Source organism: Onychostoma macrolepis, chromosome 09 (assembly GCF_012432095.1).
Source record: "Onychostoma macrolepis isolate SWU-2019 chromosome 09, ASM1243209v1, whole genome shotgun sequence".
Classification (NCBI taxonomy): Eukaryota; Metazoa; Chordata; class Actinopteri; order Cypriniformes; family Cyprinidae; genus Onychostoma; species Onychostoma macrolepis.
The window spans coordinates 25,717,085-25,730,038 of record NC_081163.1 but is presented as its reverse complement, the minus strand read 5'-3'; the positions used below and the strand labels follow the sequence as shown (position 1 = coordinate 25,730,038).

General features: G+C 35.8%; 1 long non-coding RNA gene across 1 annotated transcript; it reads right to left on the bottom strand.

Annotated features, from left to right (window-relative positions):
- Positions 1-957: 957 nt before the first annotated feature.
- Positions 958-3,468, bottom strand: LOC131547392 (uncharacterized). Its single transcript, XR_009272921.1, has 3 exons — positions 2,234-3,468; positions 1,754-1,818; positions 958-1,662 (listed from the first exon to the last, which is right to left on the bottom strand). It is a non-coding gene; the product is annotated as an uncharacterized LOC131547392 (long non-coding RNA).
- Positions 3,469-12,954: the final 9,486 nt, after the last annotated feature.

Genomic DNA, 12,954 nt, shown 5'->3' with positions numbered 1-12,954 from the left:
CTCCTAATTTGCAGCTTATTAAAAGTATAGTTGTTAAATTTATTGGGTAGGATTAGAGATGTAGAATATGGTCATGCAGAATATGTGCTTTATAAGTACTATAATAAACAGCCAATATGTTAATAATTGGCAGGCTAATAAGCAAGTTAATAGTGAGAATTGGTCCCTATACTAAAGTTAGGCATTTCATCAAAACTGCATGGAAGTAATCCATAAGATCCAAGAGGTTTAATCCAGATCTTTTGAAGAGACATAATCATTTAATATGACCAAATTAAATTTAGCCTTTTATTCACATTATTCACGACTGAAATGGAAAGATATTAAAGGCAGTGTAAGGTAGTAAAGGTATATAAGCTATAGTGGTTGGCACCCGCTCTTAAGGTGAGCAACTGTCCCTTTATTTTGCAGGACAGTCCCAAAATTTGGAGCTTTGTCCCGCATCCTGCAATTATGTTTTTTTCTTCCCTGAAATTACAATACAACAATAAGAAATATGATAATAAAAATGTGACTGTTTAAAAATCAATTTGCGCAACCAATCAACCAATGCAGTTGTAGAGAGGGTTTTTTTCCCCATTGCATGGACAGAGCAAAGGAATCAGTGTGGACCTTATGAAATGTTGTTATAGTCATGCATACACTGTCAGACATTTCAAAGGGTTTTTACAGTAACTTACTGGCAGCACTGTTGCCAGTAAGTTACTGTAATTAAGATTTACAGTAGCTAAATGTATTTGATTTACAGTTGCAAACTGTACTGTTTAACAGTAAATTACTGTAAATAAAATCCATTTTATCATTTTTATATAGAATTCATTTTATTTTTACTCTACATAGGTACTACTGGCATTCAATTAAAACAGACACAATAATTACAAAATATCAAATTCTTTATTTAAAACATTGCATGTATAACGCTTAAAAATAGACGTCCAATGCTGGAACAAGGCAAGGCAAAGCAAGGCAAGTTTATTTATATAGCACATTTCATACACAGTGGTAATTCAAAGTTCTTTACATAAAAGGAAGTGAAATAGTCATTAAAAATAATAATAATAACAATAAATTAAAAATAATAATAATCAGAACAATAAAATCAAAGTGATTTAAAAATTGATTAAAAAGAATTGAAAACATTTAAGAACAGAAAGTGATTATACATAGTGCAATCAGTTCAGACGTAGCTCAGTGCTCATTCAACAAATGCACAGCTAAACAGATGAGTTTTGAGTCTGGATTTAAAAGTGCCTAATGTTTTAGCACATCTGATCTCTTCTGGAAGCTGGTTCCAACTGCGGGCGGCATAATAGCTAAAAGCAGACTCCCCTTGTTTTGTGTGAACCCTTGGTATTTCTAACTGACTCGATCCTAATGATCTGAGTGGTCTGTTAGGTTTATATTCAGTGAGCATATTTCCAATGTATTTATGGAACAGTGCAGCTTCACCATTTCTCCTGTCTTAGGACGTTTTGCAGTGCATTATGTTGTGTCCTCTGGATTCATCCTCACAAAGAATCTTTAGGCAACAGAAACATAATGAGGGGAAAAAAGACAAGCAGCCAAAGAATACATAGCTATCTCCAAAACCCAGGTGCTGCTCCAAAACGTGTCCACCATCTTTGCTCACCATCCACTTTGTTAGTGACAGAAATGTCTTCTCTGAAAAACAAGAAGTAGAAATAGCACACTTTTAAAAGGCAAACCTCATATAGAATACACAAATCTCTCAAAACCATAGTTGTTCTCTTACCATGAATTGTCAGTCTCTGGGTGGCTGGCATGTTCATGTCTTTCTTGATGCTTCATTGCAGTTGCCTTTAAAACACAAATACAAAAAAATTCAGTAAATCTTAAATTCCATTAAAAACTATAACAAACTAATTCTAAAACTAGAAAGGCAGCTAACCATAAAACTAGTTTAACCTAGCTAATATACGATTTTATTTTCTCAATAGGCTACTGGCCAACATTAACTACTAACACCTGAACTAAATTTCACATTAGTTAACCACATGTTAATATAAGATAAGCGTTTCTCGTTAAAAAATAATTTTAATTCGGTAACTTAATTCAATAAGATGACAAAAGTCGTTTGAAATGACAGCGCAGTTTACCATAGTAAAGTTCTGTAACTGCCATGTTGACTAGTAAATGAGTAAATGTTATATGGGTCAAACTGGTGTGCAGAAATCTGACACAAACACACAGAAAAACTTACATATATTTTTACCTTCCTTGCTGGTCTTATTCTCTCGCAAGGTGCATCGACACACAGCGTAGATGTTCTCAGGAGCTCTTCCACTCTTGTGGGTTCATCCTCGGGCAAAACCCGCGGCGCTGCCTCGCTGCTTCTGTGTCTTTTCCTCGGACGCGAGTGGCGCGGCGCAACTCGACAACAGACAACAATATAGAACCCATTATATATATTATCTACAGTGAATGCAGACAGTAAACTGATGCCCTGGTATATTTCTGACATACAGGTGCACTCCAAGTCCTTGCGCTGTTTCTGACACAAAGTACAAGGGATTTTCCAATCATTACAAGCGATGTAAAATGTCCAGTGTAGTCAGTCCCAAGCTGTGCAGCGTTGAAGACACGGTCCAGGGCAAATTGTGTCAATCCAAATGTAAGAAATGAGGAAAACAAACGACCTCAATAGAATGGTGCCAAAGAGACCGTTACAGCAAATACAGTATACAGCAATTTTAAAAAAATACAGTAAGTCTCTGTATGTGGGGTCTGAGGTCACAGAAAATTCCCACGATGCAAATGGTATTACAGTTATTTACTGTAAAGGGACTTTGCAGTATTATACTGGGTGATATACAGTAAATAACTGTGGAAATTACAGAAATGTCTAACAGTGTAGTCTAATAAAGGAAAATACCTACAAGCCTATTATTCAGTTCATTATATTTAGTAGGCTGAATAGGTCCTGTTGTGTAAATTACATTGTATCACTCAAACCTGGGCAAACTGAGTACCAACCACAGAGCAGCTCTCAATTAACAAAGCATACTGGTGATGTAAAACATGTTATCATCCAACATGATGGTTTTCAGCTAATGTTAATCAATATTTACATAGTATATTAGCAGTAAATTTATCTCTTAGATGTGTCCTGCACTGTCCCACAAAATCTTATCTATGTCCTGCAACAGAGCAGTAACAGGTGGCCACCCTATATAATCCTGGTGCTCCTGTAGGTGGTGCAAGGTCAAGTCCAGCTAGTTTCATGTAACCAGACATTTGACTGTCAACAGTCTGGTCCACTTTGAAAACTATTTAGGCAAGGAACCACCTCTAATACAGTGCTATTTAGGAGTAAGTTTATATGAAATAATTGATAGCACAGTGATAGAACATGGGATTGGAACCAATGCTGCCACCAATACTAACCAATTAAAAAATAAACAAAGAAATTAATAGAAAATGCTGATTTTTTTTGTAAATAATTATTATTTCAAAACCGATTAATACATTAATGTGTGTGTGTGTATGTATGTATGCATATATATATATATATATATACATACATATATACGTATAGTTTACTTGCTATTAATCCTATTAATTCCTATTAATTGAACAAAACTCAAATATTCAAAACATTCAACCAATTAATACACATTATATATATATATATATATATATATACACACACACATATGTACAGTATAGTTTACTTGCTATTAATCCTATTAATTGAACAAAACTCAAACGTTGAAAAGTTAGACAAATCCAGTCACTTTGCTTCCAGAACTGGTAAAAAAGAGTCTGGAAAGTTGTTTAAAATCTCCCAATCATATTAGAGCTTGCTGGATCAGGAAAATGCTTGCCAGTTTAATTGTGCAGAATGTATCAAATGAAAATGAGACTCCCTGTGTCTTTCACTGTAGATGTCAAAATAAAGAGAAAATGCCTGGAAAGTACTGGATAATTTTTTTTCTTGATTTTGATGTGCAATGTTAATTTAAGCACCAGCCATACCACTGAATGCTGTATTTGGAGGTCCCTATTTTAGACCAGCTCTTATCTGACTCTGTTTGCCCTGAACATGTCTTTGGAGGACTGAAAGCTTCAGCGTCAATGTGTGATTCATGTGTGGAGAGGGGGCGTCAGCGGTCTGTCTGTCCCCAGGGTGGAGATCCGGTCCTGGGGCTAAGGCTTGGAGACAGAAGGGCTGACGGCCTGTGAGCCTGGAAGGCTCAGCGCTCTAAATGAGAGTATTGTAAGAGTCAACCTGCTCTCATCTTCATGTACAATCTCCTTTTTTCCCTTCTCTCTCAGCACATTACTAGCCCAGACTATGTGACGACAACCATTGTGACCATGCCGACACACACACACACAGACAGACACACATGCTGAGGATAGAGACTGCAGTGAGATTTCAGAGTCCAAAAACCTGGGAATCCCCAGCCGCACGCACACACACACACACACACACACACACACACATTTGTTTTTGTGAAAAGTGGGGACATCCCATAGGCGTAATGGTTTTTATACTGTACAAACTGTATGTGTTGTTGCCCTACACCTAACCCTACCCCTTACAGGACACTTTGTGCTATTTCAGATTTTTAATACACTCCATTCTGTGTGATTTATAAGTGTTTTGAAAAGTGGGGACATGGGGTAATGTCGTGAAAAGTCACCTTCTCTTTGTAATACTTATGTCATACCCTTGTCACGCGCACGCGCATGCACACACACACGCATACACACTGTCTCACCTCACTGTCTCTCTTTATATGTAATAAAAAGCTATTTGTACAGTTTGTTTGAGTTAATCTACACAAGGGCAGCTGTCAAATAACATAGGCATAAACATTTTTCAACATCAGGTTGTGTATTTTATACATCCAATTTTAAAATACACAGTGTGAGAAAAAATAAATAAATAAATAAACCAGGGACCATATTGAAATGTAAGCATTTCTTTTAATTTAAAATTGTAAATAAATAAAGGATTTTGGAAAATGTGAAAAGTAAAAAAAAGAAAGATTTCTCACTAATCAAATAGGCAAAACATGATATTGTGAACTCATTTTAAAGATAGTTATATGTTCTTATGTCCATTGAAGCACAAGATGATCTGTGGAACATCTTAAAATCAGGCAGAAGAACATGATCATCAGGTTTGTTTGCCCTAGTACTGCTCTGAAAAGAAAAGAAAAGAAATTCCCTTTGTCAATTAAACAAATAAATAAAATAACTTATAGCACTAATGTTATTTGTATTTTTAAATGAATAATTATTAAAGAGGTCAGAAAGATTGCATATAGGCCCTATAACTAGATTTTCTAGAGATATTTTCTAAAGATATGCTCATGCAAAACTTACCACCACAATGAAACTGGTTTCCAAGGTCTTGCTTTGCTGTTGACCAAAGAGAGCTTAGCCTCAAGTATATATCATTTTCTGGATCCTTGATATTGGTTATGTATGATGTTTAAAAGATATTCATGCATTCATTCTATTATTTTTGGATTTATTTTTGGATTTCATTTAATGTGTGATAACTTTACCTTTACATCACCTACATCTAAGCAATTTACTTGTGGAATTTATAGAATGTCATAGCATAAAACTCATGCATAATACATTGTACATAAAACTTAATATGTTTAGTCCCCTGGTATACAAGCAAAAGCCAAAAACTCCATTTGATTAATTTAATTAACTTTGGTTTAAGCTTTCTGGGACAATTTCAGGTTACGCTTTATTTTACGGTGTCCTTGTTACAGTGTAATTATACATTTAAGTACTGAGTAATATTAATTAACAACATGTACTATAGGGTTAGGTTTAGGATTAGGGTTTGATTTAGGGTTATTGCATGAAATTTTGCATAATTTAGTGCTAATACTTTAATAAGTACATGTAAGGTGTTCACTTAGCAGTTGCACCACCTTTGCGAAGAATAGTCTTGCACGAACCACCAGTTTAACTGAAGCCAGATCTATTTCTCTGCAACGATATTATGATTGTGATATTACAGAATTCAGTTTGAAAGACAGGGATGGAGAAGAGCATATAACCAGAAGTGCAGTCGAGTGCCAGTCACAGTAAAGTATGCCAGCTTGTGTTAGTCTGCGGCATCCTCCATAACCCAGTGCTCAAAACCAGGCTGCAAGATAAAGAACTGAACTTTGTAAATTGCATTCAGAACACATTTTGGGTTGTGTTTGCAGCATTATATGATTTGCATAATTCCTTTGTAGAAATGATAGCTTCACCTTTATATATTATTTGCCTGGTATATTGTCTGCAAGATTATAGTCTGATCTCTTTTAAAAAGGTTTTGGCTTTAAGGTGTCGTTGTTGCAGAGTAATTTCACAAATAAGTACTGTAATTTATTATTTTATTATTGCAATATTAATTATCAGCATGTATTGACTACAAGGTTAGGATTTGGTTTAGGGTTAGTTGCTTTTAATTATGCATAATCGGTCCCACTTTATATTAGGTGACCTTAACTACTGTGTACTTACATTTAAATTAATCATTTGATACAATGCACTTATTGTGTACATACATCTTTTTACATTGTACTTAAATTTTTACAAATACCTATATGTACTTACATCTGTAATTAATTTCTGTAATTACATTTATAATTACACTGTTGAGCCATCACTTACACCTTAACCCACCATTAAACCTACCCATACTACCAAACCTGTCCCTAACCTTACCCGTATCCCACCTCAATAGCAGCAAAAGTGTTTTGCAATACAATATGAACACAATAAGTACATTGTACTTATTTTTTTGATGTAAGTACATAGTAGTTAAGGCCACCTAATATAAAGTGTAACCGCATAATCTACTCTTTGTCTACTTTGTCTACTAATCTACTTGCTATATTACACAAAACTTGTATAATAAAGACCCTGTAAAATGAACTGTTACCATTTTTTAAAATCTTACATTAAAGCCTACCTCTCCTTAAGCTTATGATTGATTTGGTGTTCATAGCTCAAAAGGCGTGGGGCAAATAACATGCTGTATTTAATATGGTTTTGTTTAAATCCTTACCCTTAGTAGAAGCCATTTTAATCCAGAATCCAAAATAGCAACAGTGCTGTCCTTAACCAAATGTTTGATTGCTGCTTTCATGCACACAGCACATACCCACAATTCATAAAATGAATGGTTAACACTAGATACGGTGGATCCATCTCTATAGCGCACAGTGTTTTGTAAAGTGATGCTTGCCTTCTTCTTTGGCTGCCCCAATATAAAAGTCTCATTGTGGAGCTTTTGCTTCCATAATGACCCTCAGTGACAAAGACAGAATCTGATGTAGTTACATATTCATGGAAGCCGTTCACTGAGATACGTTCAGGAGAGGGCGTTTTCTGAGACGGCCGTGCAGGCGATCACACACACACACGCATGGCTGAGTCCATTTGCTCAAATGGTGAGATAATTGTACTGAAGCCATTAGCATCTCAATATCAGTAGCACACTTCTCACATCTAGAGAGAGGGAGAGGACACAGTGCACCTCACACAGGCACTGCCCGTAATGGAGGCTGGTTAATGGACCTCACTCTCCACATGCTCCAGTTGTGATTGTGACACTTCTCTGCCAAGATTTGCGTCTCTTTATAGATTAGTTAAAAGAATTCTCTGGGAACCGATTTAGTCAGTTATTAATTAAATTAATTTCTTATTTAATCTACCCCAGATTCCTAATTCTGTCTCTCCTGGTCAAGTCAATTTATCTGTATAGCTTTTGACAACCACATTGTCTCAAAGCAGCTTTACAGAAAATCATGATGATAATGTTTAATATCTTGAAATCTTCATGTCTTACAGTCACATTTATCAGATTAGAACTGGGCAATGATACAGTTTACATTTTACAATGATACAAGCAATCAAGCAGCTTAGATTTGCTGTATAGTATTTATCTCTTTAAGTATAAAATACTAAACTAAACTAAATCGATGAACTAAAGGATAAAGGACAAATTTGTAATAATACAGAACTGTGTAATTTTATAATTTACATTTTGTAATGATATATAACACACACAGACACACACGCACGCACGCACACATACACACACACACACACACACACACACACGTACTATATATTGTTACAAACCCCAATGGTCAAATACTGTGTAGCCACCTGGCTAATGACTGATCTTTGTATGAATGTCCACAAAACTGGTAAACTTTTATATAACATTTGCTGGTAGCCATTGACTTCTACAACAAAATTGTTGTAGAATATATATATATATATATATATGTTATACAATATATAAATGTTATATATATATATATGTTATACAATATATAAATGTTTTATATATATATATATATATATATATATATATATAACATTTGCTGGTAGCCATTGACTTCTACAACAAAAATGAGGAACAACATGAGGATGAGTAAATGATGACAATGTTCATTTTGGGTGAACTATAACTTGAATGTTTAATTGAAAGTCATAGGATATTGCTTATATACTATATATATGTATATATATATATATATATATATATATATATATATATATATATATATATTTATATCAAGTCAAGTCAAGTCACTATTATTTGTATAGCGCTTTTAACAATGCAAATAATATAGATATAGATATAGATATATATATATAGTATATAAGCAATATATATATTATTTGCATTGTTAAAAGCGCTATACAAATAATAGTGACTTGACTTGACTTGACTTGACTTGATATAACACACAGTACATAATATTTTTTAGTCCCCTATAGTATACAAGCCAAAGCCAAAAACTTAGTTTGATTAATCCTATACTTGGCTTTAAACATTCAAAGTCACTAAACAGTTGAGCCACCTTTGCAAACGATAGTTCAGGGCTAACCACCAGTTTGTCAGGTCAGAGCTATTTGTCTGTGCCAGTTGCAGTAATGTATGCCAGATTGTGTTGGTCTGCAGCATCCTCCATAGCTCACAACCAGGCTGCACGACGAAGAACTGAATTTTTTGAATTGCAATCAGAACACATTTGTGGGCCGTTTTTACAGCATTAACTGATTTGCATAATTCCTTTATTGAGTCAGGTTCTAAAACAACACAAACAGCAAATACACAATACTATCAGCAATCATCAGTCATTTGTGGTGACTTCCCCCCATCTTTCAGTCCTGCGTGTCACTTTTCATTTTATTTTCCTCTTTTCTCCTCCATCCAGGTTGGCATGACAACAGATGAAACCAATGGCTTTATTCGGCGATCCAGCAATCACACAATACCCATCAGCCCTCTCTGCTCAGGCCAGGCTATCCGAAATCAATCTGAACCTCCCCAAACAATGTTGCCATGTCACCGTACACCTGACAGGTATTGAGGTATTCAGCTCATGTCCTGTATCACGCTGGGACGCCCCCTCCGTCCCATTACCCACCCATTCAGAGCAGTCAAAGCCCAGGGCTCAAGCAGGCAAAACTGTTATGATCCTCTGGGTTTGGGCTCAGATAAAGCGCAATTGAGGAAACACACTGAAGTCTGTGTTTGGCCGATATACAGATACAGAGCCATTAGGAGACCTCAGTTGACATGAGATAGGGAGGTCTTGTATAGAGACTGTACAAGACTGAAAAAATGCATTGATGCCCCGTCTCACTAATGAAAGAGACAAATTACACACGGACCGGTGTAATGACTGGTCTGAGATGGGAAAGTGTGGTTTTATATTACTGAGATGATTAAAGCTATTGTTGTTCAAAGTGCTAAAAGTCACATGGTACTTTGTGTTGGTGCACTCTGGAGAAGTTTGACAACTGGACGCAGTCACATTTTCACAAACTGTTGCTCTGAAATTTGTCCATAGAGGCCTGTGAGAGCGTATGACTTCATTAATCTGCGGTTACAGTTAATTGGTCACCACCTCATTACTAAACAGGCACACCCAAAGCACTTCACAGTGCACTAATCGTGGAGACAGTCACCTGGAATGAAGTCATCCTTCTTTTCTCTATATGTTTCATGTGATCTTAATGTTTTATAAAACTTTTAAATCTTAAAAGCTATTCATTGTTCGTCCGTGTTGGCTTAAACTAACATTAGCTCATTAGCATATGCTGAAATTAACATAATTATTAAAAGTCAGTAAGATTATGAAATGATTTAGAAGCATTTTTCATTGTTAGTTCATGTTAGCCAATGTACCCGTGTTAACAAATGGAACTTTATTATAAAGTGTTACTTTATTTATTTAATTTTTTTTTTAATATAGAAATGGTCTGGATTATGTGTTTATGCACTTTGAAAGTGATACCTCCAGGATGTCATCTGTCATCTATTCCAATTTTAAGTATGGGAATTCGGTAGCACATATTCACTTTTAATTAATTAATAAACTCTTACTGCTTTTGTTGTAGTTGTTGTAGTAGTTATTGGGGTATGATATGGGGTGGATTAAGGGATCTAGAATATGGTCAGGTAGAATACGGCATTAATATGTGCTTTATAATAATAAACAGCTAATATCTTAGTGATATGCATGTTAATAAGCAACAAGTTAGTAGTCTTAATTGGTCCTTAAAACAAAGTGTTCCTGTGAATTCTGCTTACTGTGACAGTTCAAATAAGGTTAGTATTAAGACAAGAAACTAAATCACTGAAAACAGATAATGGTTGACTACTAATCTGAATATTACATATTCCCCAATGTCTATGGCAGTATTTTGCACTGGTGCTTTGGGCCTTTAGGTATAGGAAAATGTGTGTTTTTTTTTTTTTAAATGATCAGCAGTAACCTTTTCAAATGAAATCATATAAATAAACATTATGATATATTAAGGCACAAACAGCACCTCCTCCGTGTAGGCAGCTTAGATCTTTGACCATTAAGTGAAAATCTAAAAATCTCAGCCTTCTTTTCTGCATCCTGCTGATCGCACACCGGGTGATCATTTTATTCCTGATCATGTGAGAATTCAGCATTTGATATTATTGCTACTAGAAATAATCAGCTGCTTGTGCTGGTAATAATAGTTTTTGGTTTTCCTGTTGCTGACTTAGGCTTTTTATACAGCTAAATGTTTAGATCTGTAGATCAAATCATGTCCCAAAGGACAATTAACCAGAAATTTACCCAAATTGCAGCTAATTTTATGTTTCCCACTCTTATTTTTTCAGTCTGTTTATCTTTTGCGCTCTTTCTCAGAAACTCCTTCTTTTTTTCACTCACAATGTTGTTGTTGTTGTTGTTTTTGTATGACCCTGTAGCTGCAGATTTCCTCTTTGGAAGGGAGATGTTATCGATGGTGAATGTGAGTATGAGTGGTAGCCTGCACTTGTTACCTTAAAGAGCTATTTCTGCCTAATTTAACTCATACAAATTTGCTTTGTTGGTATAAAATTCATGTGTTTAGGTGATTTAGTGATATTAAACAATATTATTCACTTGAATAAAACCAGTGGTAACCATTTTTAGGCATGAGTCTGCAGTCTGTTTATAGATGGGTGATCAGTTGGGTCCTTTAAAAATATTGAAAGTTTGACCTTCTCTTATAAATTAACAGATTCTTTTTTTTTTTATTTCATTACAAATTTGCAGTATGTCATTTCCAGTAAAAAGTTGGCATTGGGAAAATCCCAGATGTTCTATGTGCTTTTTGCCCCCACTGTATGCAGACTTTTGATATCTTTTGATGGGCTTAGTTTTATGTTTTGTTTTTATTTTTTGCATGACCGGTAGTGCCAGGAAAAACAGCAGACTGATAATGAGGAATGTGTGTTCTTTGCTCAGGCAGCTGGTTAGTAACTCCCGTCTCGTTTCATTTCACCCCTCTCGTTATTCTGTCCTTCCTTCCCTGCGTTTCTCAATTCCCACTGACCCCAGGCGCGCTCCCATCAGCCGGCGAGCCGGGCCAGTGTCGTGGACAGAGAGAAATGGAGAAAGAAGCAGGAATGGAGGGAGAGACACACGTGAGTGGTGTGACTCTGCCGAGGAGTGTTAATAGTTATTGATCCGCTGTGTTTTTAATGTGCAGCGTGGGCCGACTGCCACAGCGAGGCGGGGGAGGCAGACGAGCTCACGGGAAAGCTAACACACAGAGAGCCGATGTAATAGAAATCTCGCTCCCCTGTTTTTTGCGCCACGTCCCTCCCCTCTCTTCCATCTCTCTATCTCAGGCTGTAGATTGATCTTCCTCTTCCTGCTGTTTGGGGCTCTGTCATTACCCTCTCTGTCATTAGAGTGGAGTCAGCAGCCGGGCCGCCCTGCCCGCATCACTCTACACAGACAGCTCGACTCATCCCTCACACTGACTCTACATTTATAACAGCAGCTGACACACACACACACACACACACATGCATCCAGACCAGAGGATCTTGAACCCTTCACTTGTGCTCCAGGGGTCTGAGGGTTTTACTAGCACACTGACAGCACTGTGATCTTCAAAACACAGATGAACTAAAACACACCTATTGATTTTTTCTTTAACATTTACATTTTGCATGCTTGTTTTAACTGTTTTCACCAACCTTGCTGTTTAAAAACTAGTATCAGCTCTCATGAGATTTGCTTCATTAAACGTATCGTACTATTACCAATGCTTTTTGTTTGACAAGGTGGGCCTGCTTTGGTTATTGGCAATACCATTGATTTTTTTTTTTTTTTTTTTTTTTGTGTGTGTGTGTGTGTGTGTGAATTGACTTTCACTGATAGGAAGTAATAGTTTGGATTTGAATAAAACCAAGCAATTTTACCAATATCACATGAAGCACATTTTTAACCTGCCTGACTAAAACAAAACATATATTAAAGTAATATAACAGTACTACCTAATACCACAGCATCTTTTTTATTTAGGATGCAGATGTACTGTTATTGTGTAGTACATGTAGTACACACAATAATAATGGATTTAACAGCCATCCAGTCTTAAACTATTCACTATTAACTGTAAGTTAAT